The sequence below is a fragment of the Canis lupus genome, chromosome 19, assembly GCF_048164855.1.
Source record: "Canis lupus baileyi chromosome 19, mCanLup2.hap1, whole genome shotgun sequence".
Lineage (NCBI taxonomy): Eukaryota > Metazoa > Chordata > Mammalia > Carnivora > Canidae > Canis > Canis lupus.
This window is the reverse complement of record NC_132856.1, coordinates 2458579-2472574: the sequence shown is the minus strand read 5'-3', so window position 1 is coordinate 2472574 and position 13996 is coordinate 2458579. Positions and strand designations below refer to the sequence as shown.

The following is a 13996-nucleotide window of genomic DNA, read 5'->3' as shown; positions in this document are numbered from 1 at the left end:
TTACTTGTCCTTCCCCCTCCAAGGCTCAGTAGCAGTTTCTGTTGCCAATGTGGAACCCTAATCCCCAGTTACAGAGGAAGCAGATCTTACTTGTAAATTACTGTGTATGATTTTTCTAACCTGTCTGGGGGCTCCCTGAAGGACTTATGCAAGGCACATTTCTCCTGTTTTCACCTACCTCAGCACTCAGGTTAAAAGAGGGGCAAGTGCTTCTGGGGAAAATGATAACAATTCAGACAGACAACAGACCACCTGGGAAGAAAAGTTAGGGAAGATTCTTTGAAACATTAAGACATACTTTAAAAATCCACACACACATATATATAGGGGGCTTCTGGCTGGCTCAGTCAATGGAGCGTGTGACTCCTGAACTCAGGGCTGTAGGTGCAAGTCCCATGTTGAATGTACAGATTCAAAAAAAAAAAAAAAAAGGTGGGGCACCTCGGTGGTTCAGTTGGTTAAGCATCCAATTCTTGATTTGGCTTAGGTGATGGTATTATGATCATGAGATTGAGCCCTGCATCAGAATCTGCTTAAATGGGGAATCTGCTTGAGATTCTCTCTCTCCCGTTCCCTCTGCCCCTCCCCCCTGTTCTTGTGCTCTAAAATAAATCCACCAATCTTTAAAAATAAATAAAATAAAATCTCTTTTTTTTAATTCCATATATACAGGAACATTTGGAAAGCTACCCATAGGCCAAGGGCAAATCAGATACTCAGACAAGATTTGAGAAGACCCCAACTTTTCACTTTGTGCTGACTTCTAGGCTCAATATAAGCCTAACTGTTGAGAGGGTGCCCAGCATAAGCCAGGCTGCCAAGGACTAAGAAAGTGTCTGGATTTTTGTTTTGTTTTTCCTTATTCTCTGGTGTGTTGTTGTGTAAGCCCCTGACATTAAAAGAAGTTCTTACCAAAGTATTAGCTGACAGAAACTAAAGAAATAGAGATTTCAGTTACTATATGCAACAAGGAATATAATCTTTACAAAAATAGTTTAGAAAAATCATTAAATAGGTAGATTGCTATGGCCTTAAAAAAAATTTTGGGGGGCAGCCCAGGTGACTCAGCGGTTTAGCGCCACCTTTGACCCAGGATCAAGTCACACATCAGGCTGCATGGAGCCTGCTTCTCCCTCTGCCTGTATCTCTGTCTCTGGCCCTGTCTCTCTCTCTCTCTCTCTCTCTTTGTGTCTCTCATGGATAAATAAAATCTTTAAAAAGATTTTTTTTAAAAACTGTAAACCGTGGGAAAAAAAAGAATCTGATTCCAGAGCTACAACAGTATTATACTCCAATGTCCTGTGTTCAACAATAACAACTAATAAAAAGGCACACAAGGATACAGTAAACAGGAAAGCATAGCCCATTCAAAGGAACAAAACTAATAAAAATGGTCCCCAAAAAAGCCCAGACATCAGACTTACTACACAAAAATCATTTAAACATGTTCAGAGAGATAAGGGAAAACATGGATATGTAACAAGGGAAATCAAAAGAATGATACATAAACAAAATGAGAATGCCAATAAGGAGATAGAAACAATTATAAAAGAACCAACCAAAAATTTTGGTAGCTGAAATGAAAACTCACTAGAGGGGTTCAATAGCAGGTCTGAGCATGCAGAAGGAAGACTCAGCAAATGTTAAGATAGGGTAACAGGAAGTATTGAGTCTAAGGAGCAGAAAGAAAAAAGGTGGAAGGAAAGAGAAATAGCCTTCAGGAGATTGGGAGAACTAACACTTGCATTATGGGAGTTTCCATGGGAGAGGAGAGAATGGAGCAGAAAGAATATCCGAAAAAACAATGGCTAAGACTCCCCAAATATGATGCAAGACATAAATGTACAAATCCAAAAAGCTCAACAAACTTCAGGTAGAATAAATTTTAAAATATCCACATGATGATCAAATTATTAAAGAAAAGATATTCAAGCAGCAAAAGAGAAAGTACTTATTATATACAAGGGAGCCTCAGAAAGATTAGCTGATTATTCTCTGAAACCATGGAAGTTAAAAGACAATAGGAAGACACATCTAAAGTATTGGAAAAAAACTTTCAACCAGGAATTCCATACCCTGCAAAACTGTCCTTCAAAAAATGAAAGAGAAATTAAGACATGCCTACACAAACAAAATCTGAACCTGTTCATTATCACTAGACTTGCCCCACAAGAAATACTACAGGGAATCCTTCAGGTTGAAATGAAAAAACACCTAGAGAGTAACTTAAAGCTGTTATTAAGAAATAAAGATCTCGGGGATCCCTGGGTGGCTCAGCGGTTTAGTGCCTGCCTTTGGCCCAGGGCGCAATCCTGGAGTCCCGGGATCGAGTCCCATGTTGGGCTCCCAGCATGGAGCCTGCTTCTCCCTCCTCCGGTGTCTCTGCCTCTTTCTCTCTCTCTCTATGTGGAAAGGAAAGGAAAGGGAAAAGGGAAAAGAGAAAAGGGGAAAGGGGAAAGGGAAGGGGAAAGGGCGGGAAAGGGAAGGGGGAAGGAAAGGGAAAGGAAAGGAAAGGAAAAAGGATTTATTCCCTACATGATTTAAAAGACAAATGCATAAAAAATAATTATAAGTTTGTTACTGGGCATAAATTAAAATATAAAAATATAATTTGGGAAAACCATAACATAAATAGGGAGACAAAGTTGTATAAGATAAGTGCTTTTTAACTTTTCATTGTAATTAAACATATATAATATAAAATTTACCATTTTACCAGTTTTAAGTGTATAGTTTAATTGGCATTAACTACATTTAAAATATTGTATAGGGGATCCCTGGGTGGCTCAGCGGTTTGGCGCCTGCCTTTGGCCCAGGGCGTGATCCTGGAGTCCCGGGATCGAGTCCCACGTCAGGCTCCCGGCATGGAGCCTGCTTCTCCCTCCTCCTGTGTCTCTGCCTCTCTCTCTCTCTCTCTCTCTCTATCATAAATAAATAAATAAATCTTTAAAAAATAAAAATAAAAATAAAATAAATAAAATAAAATATTGTATAACCATCACCCTATCCATTTCCAGAACTTTTTCATCATCCCAAAGAAAAGTTCCTATCAATTAAACAGTTAACTCCTTCTGCCTGTCCCCCAGGCCTGGTAACCCTCTATTCTACTTTCTGTCTCCATAAATTAGAAGCAGAGTTTTTTTATGCTACTGAATTTAAGTTGGTATCAATTCAATTAGATTGTTATAAATTTAGGATGCTAAATGCAATCTCCATGGCAACCACAAAGAAAAAATCTAAAGAATATACACAAAAAGAAACAGGAATCAAACTGGTTCACTACATAAAAAATCAAGTAAACAAAAAAGAAGGCATTAATGGGGGAAAATGAGGGTCAAAATGAACTATAAAGCATATGGAAGACAAAGAGAAAAAAGGCAGGATTAGTTCTTCCTTCTCAGTAATTAAACGTAAATGTACACTCCAATCAAAAGGCAGAGACTAGCAGAAGAGATGAAGGCCATGATCCAACTATATGCTATCAACAAGAGAACTACTTTAAGTCCAAGACACATGGGTTGAAATTGAAAGATATTACACCCAGAAAAGTTGGATGGCCATAATAATGTCAGGAATAAACAGACTTTTAGTCAAAAATAGTCACAAGGAACAAATAAGAGCATATTGATAAAAGGGTCAATTCATCAAGAAGAAATAGCAATTATAACATATATACATCAAATAGAGCCCCAAAGTATATGAAGCAAACATTGACAGAATAAAAGAGAGAAATACACTGTTCTACAATAAGAGTCAGAGACTTCAATGCCTCACTTTCAATAATGAATAAAACATTTAGACAGTGTATCAATAAGAAAATAGAGGGCTTGAACAATGCTATAAACCAATTAGTCCTAACAGAACACTCGTAGAACAGAACTCTCTACCATAGACTGTATGTTAGGGCCACAAAATAAGTCTCAAGAAATTTTAAAAAATTGAAATCAGAGAAAGCATCTTCTCTAACCACAATGGAATGAAGCCAGAAATTAATAAGAAAAGGAAAACTTAAAAATGTACAAATATGTGGAAAATAAACAATATAATCTTAACCTACAGGTCAAAGAAAAAAACAGAAGCAAAATTACAAAATGCCTCAATATGGATGAAAATGAAAATAACACACCAAAATGTATAGAATGCAGTAAAGGTAGTGCCTCAAGAGAAATTTGCAATATAAATGCTTACATCTAAAATAGAATATCTCAAATCAACAACCTAAGTTTATACACCTTGAGGAATTAGAAATAGAAGAGCAAACCAAAGTTGGCAAAGGGAAGGAGATACAAAAAGGGAAGGAGAAGGACAAAAAGATTAGAAATGGAGGAAAACAAAATAGAGAAAAAATCATAGATCATGAAACCAAAAGTTGGTTCTTTGAAAAGATTTTAAAAGTTGATAAACCTTTAGATAGACAAAGGGGGAAAAGTAGATACAAATAACTAAAAATGAGAAATGAAACTGGGGGCTAAGTCTACAAAAATAAAAAGAATGAAAGAAAGTATTATAAACAATTATATGCCAACAAATTGGATAACCCAGAAGAAATGTACACAATTCTAGAAACACACAAATTGCTTAAACTGACTCAAGAATAAATAGAAAATCTCAAAGAACTATCATAAGTAAAGAGACTAAATCAGTAATCAAAAACCTCCCAACAAAGAAAAGTCCAGGACCAGATGGCTTCACTGGTAAATTCAACCAAACATATAAAGGTTTAATAGCAATCCTTTTCAAACTAATTCAAAAAGTACAGAGGAGGGAACACTTCTTAACTCATTCTGTAAGATCAGCATGACATCAACAAGAAAAAAGCCAGATAATGACATCACAAGAAAAAAAAAACAACACTATAGGCCATTACCTCTTATGAATAATAGCAAACCAAACCCAATACCATAGTATAAGGATTTTTATACTATGACCTATTGGATTTATACCAGGAATGCAAGACCAGTTCAACATGAGAAAATCAACCAATATATTACATCACATCAAAAGAATGAACGGGGGCGGGGGGGAAACAGGATCATCCCAATTAATGCAGAAAAGGCAGGAATCTGTTAAAATCCAATGCCTTTTCATAAATAAAAACTCTCAGAAAAATAAAAATAAAAGGAGACTTCTCACCATGATAAAGGCCGTATGTAAAACACCCACAGCTAACACCATGGTCAATTAGTGAAAGATCAAAAGCTTTCCCCCTAAAATCAGAAACAAAGTAAGAGTGCCCACTTTTACCACTCTGTTCAAAATTGTAACTGTTAAGTTCTGGCCAGATCAACTAGGTAAGAAACAGAAATAGAAGGAATCCAGATTAGAAAGGAAGAAAACCATCTATTTGCAGATAACATGACTGTTTATATAGAAAATTCCAAAGAATCCACAGGAAAGCTATTTAAGCTAATAATTAATTAAGCTCAGCAAAGTTGCAGGGCACAACATCAACACTCAAACATCAGTCACAATTCTGTATACCAGCAATGAACAACCCAAAAGAAAATTAAGAAAGCAATTTCATTTATAATAGCATCTAAAAGAATAAATACCTAGGAATAAATTTAGGAAAGATATGAAAGACTTGTACATTGAAAACTATGAAACATCACTGAAATTAATGGAAAATGGACCTCAATAAATGGAAAACACCTCATGTTTATGGACTGGAAAAATATTGTTACCAGTGCTAACAGTACTTGAGTTTAAGAGCATCCTTCTAAAATTCATGTCCACCAAAACTTCAGAACATGGACTTACTGGGAAATGGGGCCTTTGCAGATGTAATTAGTTAAAATGAAGTCATACTGGATAAAGGTGGGTCCTAATCCAATATGACTGGTGTCCTTACAAAAGGAGAAAAAATACAGACATAGAGACAGAGACGTAGAGGGAAGAATGTCATGTGAAGACAGAGGCAGAGGTTGAAGTTATACAGCTTCAAGCTGAGGAGCACCAAGGATTTTCCACCAAACACCAGAAATAAGAGAAAAGCACAGAACAGCTTCTTCCCTAGAGCCTTCAGATATAGCATGGCCCTAACATACCTTGATTTCTGGTTCTGTAAGCCATCCTAGTTTGTGGTACTTTGTTTACAGCAGCCTTAGGAAACTAATAAACTACTCAAAGCAATCCATAGATTCAATATAATCCTATCAAAATTTCAACATCTTTTTTTTTTCCTACTGGAGTCATCAATCCTCAAATTCATATGGAATTGCAGATGGTGAGGCAAACAGCCAAAACGACTCTGCAAAAGAAGGACAAAAATCACACTTCATTATTTCAAAACCTACCACAAAGCTACAGTCATCAAAACTGTGTGGTATAGGCATAAGGATAGATATAGACCAATGGAATAGAATTGAGAGTCCAGAAATAAACCCATATATGTATGGCCAACTAATTTTTGGGTTTTTTTTTTTTTTTTAATCTTTGAATGTCTTTATATCCTCACTCTTGAAAGTGGCCAACTGATTTTGGACAAAGGTACTAAGACCATTCAATGGGGAAAGGATAATCCCTTCAGCTGATGGTGCTGGTACAGGTGCAAAAGGTGGAGTTAAACTCCTACTTAGACCATATAAAAAATTAATTCAAAATTAATCAAGGACCTAAGTATAAGAGCTAAAACCATAAAACTCTTAGAAGAAAACACAGAGGTAAATCTTAGTTACCTGTTAATTGGAAATAGATTTTTGGATACAACACTAAAATGTATACACAACAGAAGAAAAAAAAATAGGTAAGTTGGACCACTGAAATGAAAAACTTCTTGCATCAAAGGACATTATCAAGAGAGTGAATATACAACCTACAGAATGTAAAAAAAACATCTGCAAATCACATATATGGTAAGGAACCTGTGTGCAGACTATATAAAAACTCTGATAAGCCAGTAATAAAAAGACAAACGACCCAACTGAAACATGGGCAAAGAATATAAAAGACATTTCTCCAAAGAAGATATATAAGTGCCCAAGAAGTACATGAAGAGATACGCAACATCGCTAGCTATTAGAGAAAAATACAGAACAAAATCCACTTCACACCTACTAGCATGGCTATTAAAAAAAAAAAAACATAACAAAAGAAAAAGATGAAAAAGAATAAATGTTGGTGAGGAAGTGGAGAAACTGGAACTCTCAGACACTACTGGTAAGAGCAAAAAATGGCACAGCTACTTTGTTTTGTTTTGTTTTTTTAAAGATTTTATTTATTTATTCACGATAGACATAGAGCGAGAGAGAGGCAGAGATACAGGCAGAGGGAGAAGCAGGCTCCATGTCAGGAGCCTGACACGGGTCTCGATCCCGGGACTCCAGGATTGCACCCTGGGCCAAAGGCAGGTGCCAAACAGCTGAGCCACCCAGAGATCCCCGGCACAGCTACTTTGTAAACAGTATAACAGTTCCTCAAAATACTAAAAATAGAATCTCCATATGATCACACCCAAAAGAACTGAAAGCAGGAACTTGAACAGTATTTGCAGCACATTCATACTCACAGCAGCATTATTCACAACAGCCAAAAGAGCGAAGCAACCTATGTCCATCAACAGATGCATGGATACACAAATGTGTTCTAGACATACGATGGCATATTATTTCTTAAAAAAAAAATAAGGAAATTCTGACACACTACAACATGACTGACCCTGGAAGACATCATACTAAGTGAAATCAGTCAGCCATAGGAAGATAAGTACTATATAATTCCACATATATGCGGTCCCCAGAGTAGCCAAATTCATGGAGACAGAAAAGTAGAAGGATAGTGTGTAGTGGGTACAGAGTTTCTGTGTGAAATGATACATAGTGGTGATGGTTGCACAACACTCTGAATAATCTTAATGCCACTGAACTATACACTTAAAAATGGTTAAAATAGCCATTTTTATGCTATATATATTTTACCACAATAAAACAATGATGAAAAACCATAAAGACTGTTATGAATGGAATGAGTAGAAAATTACTGGATGAGAAACTTTGGAAACAGGATGTTCCACTCCATCTGAAAGCATTACCCTGCAGATTACTTATTAATCTCAGAGGGGAAAAGGTACTTGTAAACCAGAGAAATCTGGTATACACCACCCTAACCAAGTAAACAAATCTAATGTTACCAATTAGACAAGGTGACATCCTGCATCTCTGGATATGGAACACTCAGAAGAACACAAGCATGTATGTAATCATCTTGACCAAAACACTGAACTGGAGTCCCATCACGGGGAAATGATCAGACACACACAAGCTGAGGAACATTTCACAAAACCACTGGCTTGGACCCTTCAACAGTGTCAACATCCTAAAAAGACTACACAATGCCTGGGCAACTGCTCTATGAGGACACTGGAGAGATGCAGAATCCTTGATTGGGCCCTGGGTTTTTCAAAGACGCCTATCAAGGATGTAATTGAGCCATCCAGGGAAACAGAAGATGGCCCACATATAAGACATAGTCTCTGACTGTTCTACCTTAGTTAGGGAGGAAATGTTCTTGTTCTTAAGAGATGAGACACGTGCTAAAGTGCAGGGATAAGATGATAACACCTGTGGGTAACTCAAGCGACTCACTGGTGGTGACACTGGCCAAGTGAGCGCCCCCCCCCCCCCATAACCCTGTTGTTTGGCAGGCAGGGAGAATCACTGTGAAAGAGTAATAAGGCTGACCAGCAGCTCATGGAAACTCCACAAATGGGCAGGCAGGCAGAGATCAGAGTCCCTAGAAGAAGCAGGTTGAGAGGAGGAGACAGGGATGCCAGAGGGCCAGCAGGAAGGTCTAGCCATTCTAGGGAGCTGTTAGAAGGAAACAGCGAAGAATGAACTGTTCAACAGAGCACAGAGTAAGATGATGGATCCCAGAGCACAAAAGTCAAGACTGACTCGAGAGGTGCTCACTGCTTATCCTTCACTGGCGATCTATCAGAAGGGAAGGAGCTTAACTTACAACATAAGTATACAGTTTAGACAGATGGAAGGACTTTCTGAAAGAACATATTCAGTCACCTAACAGAGGGGAAGGTTTACAGGGTAGTTTCAAAGCAGTCCCTCTTATAGGGCACCTGCCAGAGGATGGTCTTGCTGGCCCCCTCCATCCTCCTCCCACACTTCAGGGACTCACTGCACATCCCTCCTTGCTCAAACACACACTTGAGCTGTGGCTTGGGAATTAGAGCCAGGTGTCAAAAATGAGTCAGCAATGAACTGGCTTCAGAGATACAAAACCCATGTTTTGAGTTAAAGAGAAAAAAGTCAACCACTTAGAGCAATTCCACATTCATCCCATGAGATCCCCTTTACAGAGACCTCCATTCTCCCAAGTCATTTCCTCATAAGCAGCAACCAATTCACCCTCTACTGTGCCTACTTTCAGACTGAATGGTCAACAAGACATAGTGTAACATGCTCTGATTTGCTCTGAGAAATGAGATGTAGTTCAACACCACTGTGATTTGTAATGCCATTTACATAATTAAACATACAGACAAGTGGCATGAGGAGGTGGATACAGTTAATGGAGTTACAGAAGAGCTAAAAATAGCAGACAGCTACAGGCTGGAGGGGACACTGGGGGTGGCGCCTGCTGATGGGCACTGATGGCCATGAAAAGATTGTCAATTCGCCAAGGGTGTCTTTTCTATTTAGCTGAGGCCTTTTTTTTTTTTTTTTTTTTTAATTTTTATTTATTTATGATAGTCACAGAGAGAGAGAGAGAGAGAGGCAGAGACATAGGCAGAGGGAGAAGCAGGCTCCATGCACCGGGAGCCTGACGTGGGATTCGATCCCGGGTCTCCAGGATCGCGCCCTGGGCCAAAGGCAGGCGCCAAACCGCTGCGCCACCCAGGGATCCCTAGCTGAGGCCTTTTAATCAAGATTTTTAAAGCTCCCCATGGACATGGAGCAGCTGGTGGTGGCCTGTTTTACAGATGACAAACTTAAGGTTATCAACAGGGCCACAGAGGGCTTATGGGATTCCAGCTCAAAAAGTTACTGGCAACCTGCAATCCTCTCAAAAGACTACAGAGTAGGTTTATCCAAACCCGAGTTTGGAACTCCATGGGCCTTTGGACTCCCTTCAGCCTTCAGATCTGTATTGTTCAAACCACATGATGTCTTCTTTCTCCTCCAGCTTCTTCCTCCTCTTTTTAAAAGCCTGAACTGTTTCTGGCATTTAAAAATTCCCATAAAGTCCCATATCTCTAGCTGAGCACCCCTGGGCCCACACACACAGCCAGCAGGGCCATATGAGCCCCACAATGCCCCAGTCCTCACCATTCCCTGTTGTTTATGTTGCCAAATCTCACTTGCTTCTGGGCCTGCTTGGCTGTGGAAGGCATTTCCCTGTATAACCTTTTTTTTTTTTTTTTTTTTTTTTTAATTTATGATAGTCACAGAGAGAGAGAGAGAGAGAGGCAGAGACACAGACAGAGGGAGAAGCAGGCTCCATGCACCGGGAGCCCGACGTGGGATTCGATCCCGGGTCTCCAGGATCGCGACCTGGGCCAAAGGCAGGCGCCAAACCACTGCGCCACCCAGGGATCCCCCTGTATAACTTTTGATCTAGGGGGCAGCCCAGGTGGCTCAGCGGTTTAGCGCTGCCTTTGACCGGTATCGAGTCCCATGTCAGGCTCCCTGCATGGAGCCTGCTTCTCCCTCTGCCTGTGTCTCTGCCTCTCTCTCTCTCTCTCTCTCTCTCTCTCTCTCTCACTTTGTGTCTCTCATGAATAAATAAAATGTTAAAAAAAAATAACTTTTGATCTAAACCTTTCTTAAAACTGGCTCAGGGTGCCTGGGTGGCTCAGTCAGTTAAGCACCTGTCTTCGGCTTGTCCTGGGTTCGGCCCCAGAAGCATCGGGCTCCCTGCTTCTCCCTCTCCCATTCCCCTCTCATCTAGCCTGTTCCATTCGTGGTGTTTCTCCCAAGATATCTCTGTGCTGTGTGACAGCAACATTTCCTATTTGATCTCCAAGAAATACTTCCTGGCTCTGGTCTGAGTTTGGTGAAGGACCCTGTGTTCACTCTCTCCACTTTCCCAATGAGCTGTATACATCATAAACAAGGCAGCCCTGGCCTTCCAAGGTGCACAAGCCTTTCACCTTTGAGACTATCCTTGCAGAGAAACACATTCCTACTTCGTTTTTATCCCCTGCTCACTACCACCTCATACCTGCTTTACTAATTTTAAAGATCTTTCCCTGGATCTTCTCCAGATATGTTACATCTTTTTTTCTTGAGGCAATGTCCCCAAGCACTACCTATAGTTTTATGAAGGAAAACATAAATATATGATTTTTAAAGACTTTCTTCCATGTGGAAACACACAGAAAGAGGTAGAAATGCATAATACCACCACTAGTCAGTTTACAGGTGTATAAGGATACAAACCAAACACATGTAACATGATTCTTGCCTTAACATTAACATGATATACACAGATTCCAGACAAAGTTAACTAAACCAAGAAGTTACGACTTGTAGAGAGGACCAGGGAGGCACACAGGAAGGATGCCGCACACCAAGTGAGCGAGCACCTGCTGCTTGCCTAGTATGCCACTGGGTGCTCCACCCCATCCAACACTGCCCTTGGCCTACTGGATCACTTCGTGGCTTCCGAAGTCCCACCCACCTCACCTCCTACAGCTCTCCCCCACTCATGTGCATCAGCCTTCCTGGTCTCCTTGCTCCTCCTCAGATTTGCCAAAGAAGCTCTACCTCCCCACTCGCTGTCCCTTCCACCAAGAGAACTCTTGCCCTAGATAAGTCTCATGGATCACTTCCTTACTTCTCTGCTCAAATGTCACCTCCCTATATATAAGAGAGTGCATCCAAAGGGGCCTCTTTAGGGGTGATAAAAATGTTTTGGAACTAGGCAGAGGTAATGGTTGCACAATAAAGCAAACGTACAAAATGCCAGTGAATTAATGCTTTAAGATGTTGTGTTATGTGAATTTTATCTTGACAGCAAAGAAGAAAGCACAACTACCCTCACATTGTGTCCTCAGAAAACAAGCCTTGTTTTTCTTCACGATACTGATCATTTGACTTATTATCTGTTTACTGTGTGTCTCTCTGTATTTATATCCTATACACCTAAAATTCAAGCACAAACGGTGAGAACTTGCTTCGTCCACATCATATCCCAGTGCCTGGCACAGGCCACGGTGTACAGAAAGCACTGGACAGATATCTGTTGAGTGAATAGGCAAATGAATGATTCCTCAGTTAGTCCTTGCACCCTGTGGGGTGGCTGGGTATAACAGATGAGGAAACAGACGCCTCCCTGGCCCTCCAGCCTATGGTGTGGGTGTAACAGCGTAGAGGGAGAGAAGTTTTCAGAAGGGATGCAACCCTGGAAAACCGCTGAGACACAAATTCCACTTCCCCACTGACCCACATGCATAAGTCAGGATGAAAAACCCTCTAGAGCCCAGGGGGGTGTGAGGAAGAGGTTAAAGCAGATGCCACCCTCACTCAGGATGCTAGGTGCTCCAAACAGCCTGTGGCTCTCCCAGCCATTCTTTTGGAGACAAAGGAGAAGTGTTTTAATAATGTTCATCTTTCTTCTTTTACAAAAACTATCGATTCTCAATAGTGGGCGTATTTAACAGAATCACCCAAGAGGCTCCTACTATCTCTATTTCCTCTCTCCACCTCCCTCCGCCCCAGATTCTCATGCATAATGGGGGTGGAGATAAGGCAGAGGGGTGGCCACCCGGGGAAGCTCTGCCCCACAGCACGAGTCTGGAGGTCTGCCCTGTGCAGCAGCTGTAATTTTCTTCTGGCTCTCCAGTATCAGTAGAGACCACCTACTGTGACCAGGGGCTCACATTCTAGCTCTGCTGCTGGGCTTTGGGTAAGTGAGTGAAACTCCCATGCCTCAGAGTCATCTGCAAACCAGGGCTGAGACTGTCCCTACTTAGCAGGGGCATTGTAAGGGCAACTGAGAAATTACATGCAGAGCACCTAGGCCAGGACCAGGCATGAGGAGTGGCTGTATCTACACATGCAGGCGTGGGGGTGCACATGCACAGAGACATACTACAGCATCTTTAACACCTAAGCATTTCACAATAATAAGGTACAAGTAATACTTGTTCCCATTTCATAAATTCAATGACAACAAATTTTTATACAATGAATTTCTGAATAAAAGGAACGACCAGTATTCTTTTTTTAGACTAATGGAATGTTCCATTTTTTTTTCAAGCCACACAAATATATCTGCATTTAATGAGATAGTTGTGCCTACCTGTCAGGCCTAAATAATCGGGCTGCCAAAAAAAGAGCTACAGTGACTCAAATACAGATATATTGCAGAATCCCTGAGGAGCTCAGCACAACTACTAGATTTCAAGAAATGGTGTGAAAGACACTTCCTGATGCCATGCTGTGCAGCAGAGCCTCGAGATGACCCCCTGGCCAGTGCTATCAACCCAGAGCCCAAGACAGATGCTCTGGGACTTTAGACACAGGCACTAGTTCGGGCCCTTAGACAGGCCAGCTAGGCTCATCTGAGCCACAGGTCCCCCATACAGCCACGAAGCTGAGCGAGACAGACTCGGCACCTGCTCTGTTTCCAGCTCTGATGATCTATAATTGTGTACCTCCCTCCCTCCTGAAGACAGAGCGGCTGCATGCCAGCCAGAACAGACCCCGTGGAGAGCTGTAAGAAGCATTTATACTCAGCTCTAGCTTCTTTTAACCCTCTCCCTCCTCAGGTTCTCTCCGGGTTCCATTTATGTATCTTGTGCCTTCTTTGGCTCTCCCTGGAACCAGGGCAGCTGGCTTGCTTTTCTCCAGGCTATTCTTCTCCATCTACCTGAGGGGCCCTGAAATCTCTCTGCAGTCTCCTTTCCCCCAGATTCTAGAATGTGACCACTCATTACCTCGCTGAGGTAATGACCCAGGAAGACACAGCAGTCTCACTTCCTCCTTGTGGCCATCTCCTGGTCTGCCATCAGCTTCTTAACCTGGGGACCCTTCCAAGG

The 13996-nt window shown here is 41.0% G+C and overlaps 1 protein-coding gene across 1 annotated transcript in view; it reads right to left on the bottom strand.

Moving 5' to 3' along the window:
• CHCHD6 (coiled-coil-helix-coiled-coil-helix domain containing 6) overlaps window positions 1-13996 on the bottom strand; it is a 248861-nt gene that overhangs the window by 187148 nt on the left and 47717 nt on the right. The gene's annotated exons all lie outside the window — the stretch shown is intronic.